Here is a 4,096-nt window from a genome sequence, read left to right on the forward strand (position 1 = left end):
ACGACGCTGCTCAGAACCATGTCGTGCCTTCTCTGTCTGTGTCCTCACATGACCTTCAGAGACCCTATTTCCAAATCGGCCACGTTCTGAAGTTCCGGGTGTAGCTTTGCGCAGTGGCAGTATCGTAGCCAGGGAGGTTTATCCGAGGCGCGATTATTGCTAATTGAAGTTCTGGGTGACCATGAACCCGGGCGGGGTGTGGGGGGCACTATCCAACCCAATACACAGACCAAACAGATACAGCACTGGAAACGGCCCAAGAGTCAGTGAAAATATAACACGTTTTATCAAGGGACCCCAAAATAAAATGGCTTAATCAGGAGAGAAGTGTATTTTCTCTTTCATGTAGTACTCGGAGTGTAAGCGTCCGAGGGCTGATATGGAGACTGCGCTTTCTCAGGGACCTCCTCAACACCTGGTTTCTGTTAGTCTGGCAGTCCAGAATGGCTGCTCCAGCTCCAAACATCACCTCCACACTCCAGCAAGGAGGAAGAGAAAAAGAGACGTGAATAGCATGACTTTCCCTTTAAAGACAAGACCTAGAGAGCATACCTCTTCTGCTCACATCCCATTGGCCAGAGATTAGTCATATGACCTTTCTTGCTGCAAAGCCTTCAGGGAAATGTAGTCTTTTTTTCCCTGGGCAGCCTCATGATCAACTAAACTCCAGGTTTTTCTGGTGCCCCTCAGCCTCGGGCACAAGTGTGTCACGGGGAAAATGGAGAAATGGAGACTTGGGCCCTGGGCACATTGCTATCCAGACGTAGCTCATCCCACTGCCGCAGGCCCAGCTGACCTAGGACTGAGGTCAGGGGTCACGCAGTTCCCTTCAGACAGGTGTTTTGGGAGGTGTGGATGCCTTCAGGCTCAGGCCGGGCCTGGGGAATGTGATGTCTGCATTAAGACCCAAAGGATGGGGGCAGGGGGAGGGAAGGGGAGGATGCAGTCCGGGCAGAGGGACAAAACCTGCAGAGGCCCAGAGGCACTGGACCGTGGGCAGACATGGAACCTGCACTTTGCACGATGGATGTTGGCACATTCAGGTGACGCAGCAGCAGGGCTGTGAATCCCTCGTGCCTCTCTCTGCACTTACACTTCGCTGCTCCGACTAGGCGGGTGTCTGAGGGTCCTAAGGGTCTCAGTCTGACGTGTGTTGCCCCGTTCTGTCACTCGTGCTGCGTCTCCACCACGTGCTTGTCAGTCTGATCTTGAACTCATGTTTACTTGACCTTAACCCATGGGAATCCCGTAGCTCTAAATCCACGGTGCTGGGAGGGATTGCGCCTGTGCGGGTGGGGGCCCCGCAGAGCTGCAGGTGCAGGGCTCAGGGCCCAGCTGCGGGTATCTGCCCTCGGGGCCGGGGTCTTCCTGCCTGCTCACCGCTCACCTGCTCCACAGAGGTCAGAGGTCTTGGGAGACTTCCACTTCTTAGATCCCAGAATCCCAGTTTTGTTTTTGCAGTGGGAGGGTCCCTTGGGTGTCTAGTGCACTGCCTGCAGTGAGCTGAGTAGTTGCCCCCAGAAGAGATGTGTTCACATCCTCACCCCTGGACCCTGTGAATGGGGCCTTATTCGGAAAAAGGATCTTTGCAGATGTCATTAAGTTAAGATCTTGAGAAGAGGAGACCACCCTGGATTACCTTGGGGTGGGGGGCAAATCCAATGACCAGTGTCCTTATCGGAGACTCACAGAGGAGAGACAGACACAGGGGAGAAGACGGGGCAGAGGCAGGAGCCGTGCTGCCGAGGCTGAGGAGCAGCTGGCCAGCAGGAGCTGGGAGAGGGAGGGGCCTCCCCTGGAGCCTCCAAAGGAAGGGCGGCCCTTCACACCGGGGTTTTGGACTTCTGGGCTCCAGAACGGGGAGACTAAATTTCTGTCATTTTAAGTCACCCTTCGTGGTAATTTGTTACGGGTGGTGCTTTCGAGAACAAGAAAGTTCCGTGTCTGGAATGTGGCTTGCAGCAGGGGCCCTGGACGGATGGGGCTGGTGGGCCTGGTCCTCTGAGGCTTCCAGCTCCTGCCCCGGAGTCTGGACTGATCCTGTTTTCCAGACGCTGAGGGATTCTTTTCAAAATGCCTTTTGGGCTCCTCCTTACACTTCTTTCCAGAATGCCCTCCCTGTGGATCCTTCTCTGCGCATCCAGTTGCAAAAGCATCCCGTATCCGTGATCCACCGCGGTATAACAAAGCATCTCAAACCCAGCCGCTCAGAACAGCGAGCAGTGCTGTGTGTCAGGAAACCCGGAGCGCCTCAGCCATGCGATTCTGGCCCAGGATCTCTATGACATTGATGTCAAAACATCAGCCAGGCCTCTCGGTCCTTTGAAGGCTTACGTGGGACTGGAGGACCACGTGCTGGCAGGTTGGTGCTGGCTGGAGGTCAGTTCCCGGCCATGCTGACCTCTCAGCGGGGCTGCTTGAGCATCCTCACAACATGGTGGCCAGCGATCTGAGCTCCAGGCCAGAGCCGCGGTCCCTGGAAGTTGCATACCAGCACTCCCCCCTATCAGCACTCCCCCCTATGCCAGGAGTGAGGGTCCCCGGGGTTTCCTGGGGGCCTGCACTACACATCCCCAAGGACAAGTCAGGTCTACACAGGGAGGCTACAAGGGGATTAAACCACAGCAGGAGACCCTGAGGTTAGACCCAGCACAGAACTTTCTTAGTGTGACACCAAACAATGCAGGATATCTCCCAGAGCGTTCTCACAGGAGCCCTGAGATGGAGGACGGTTCCTCCACGCTCTACAGATGGCCACCTGGGTCCAGAAGATGAGCAGCCCCTCCAAGCCACACGCTGCGGTGATGGGGCCAGGATTGGAGCCCATCTGCTGACTCTGGCTCAGCCTTCCCCTCCCACTGACACCCCTGCTGTCTTGGCCTAGCGCCACGGGCCTGTTTTCCGGGTGAGGCCCCCTGACGCCCTTAGTCAGATTGTGTGGTCCCCTCGCCCTCCCTCCTGTGTCCTTTCTCCCCTCTCTGTCGCTCCCTCCCTCCATCCCCTCCCCCCACCTCCTCCATCCCCACCCTGACCCGCTTGCTGTCTCTGGAGGGAGGCAGAGGTCACTGTCCTGCAAGGTCTTGGTCCAGGCTGAGGTCCAGCCGGCCTCGGGGAGACAGAGGACACCATGGACTCGGGAGCACAAGGGCCTCAGGCTCAGTGGCCCGAGCCTGCACCCTCCTGACAAGCATTCCCAGGGCCACGCGTTCTGTCAGCCAGCCCTGGGCCAGGCCCTGCTGTGTGTGTGTATGAGAGAGAGAGAGAGAGAGAGAGAGAGAGAGAGAGTGTGTGTGTGTGTGTGTGTGTGTGTGTGTGTGTGTGTGTGTGTGGAGGCTCACGGGTGCCTGCACGCCCAGCCCTGGGCTGGGATGAGGAATCCAGCAGTGATCGGGGCCGGACAGAGACAGACTCGGCCCCGGCTGCGGGGGCCTCAGGGTCAGTGGAGAGCCGGGCAAATGGAATGGGGTTCCCACGGGGAAGCCCAGCATTAAGGGGGCCTGAGTGACCGGCAGATCAGGAGGGCCTCTGTGAGAGGGTCTTTTGGGCTGGGACGCACCCAAAGGGGCCTGCTGTGGAGGGGAGGGTCATGCATGGAACTCCCGGCAGAGGCAGCAGCATTGGAAAAGGCTCTGAGGCAGGAAGGGCAGACACATTCCGAGGCTGAAAGAAGAATGTGAGGGGGTGCTGAGGGTGGGATCACTGGGAAAGACAGTCTGCTGCCCAGAGGGAGCGAGGGAAGCAGGTAGGAGGCTGAATCCCCCGGGACTGTGCCCCATGTTCTCACGGTTCCCAGGGCCTGCCCCCTCCCCCATCAGCGGCCCAGGGACAGGGGACGGTGGAGTCCCTTCCTCAGCCACCCCGGGGTGGGGGGTCCATGCAGTGTTACTGTGGAAAGCAGCAGGTTAAAAGCCTTTGACCCAGAAATGTCACCTGCTGGAACCCGTCCTAAGTTAATCATTAAGAAAGGGGGCACAGATTTCACGGGTCACTCAAGCAGCCTTGTTAAGAGAAAGTTCAGAACACCCTAAACGCCCCCCCGTCAAGAGGTGACTGGTTACATAAATGAAGGTCTGTTCAGTCAGCACAGTATCCTGCA

This window comes from Lipotes vexillifer, unplaced genomic scaffold (assembly GCF_000442215.2).
Source record: "Lipotes vexillifer unplaced genomic scaffold, Lipotes_vexillifer_v1.1 scaffold636, whole genome shotgun sequence".
In the NCBI taxonomy this organism is placed as follows: domain Eukaryota; kingdom Metazoa; phylum Chordata; class Mammalia; order Artiodactyla; family Lipotidae; genus Lipotes; species Lipotes vexillifer.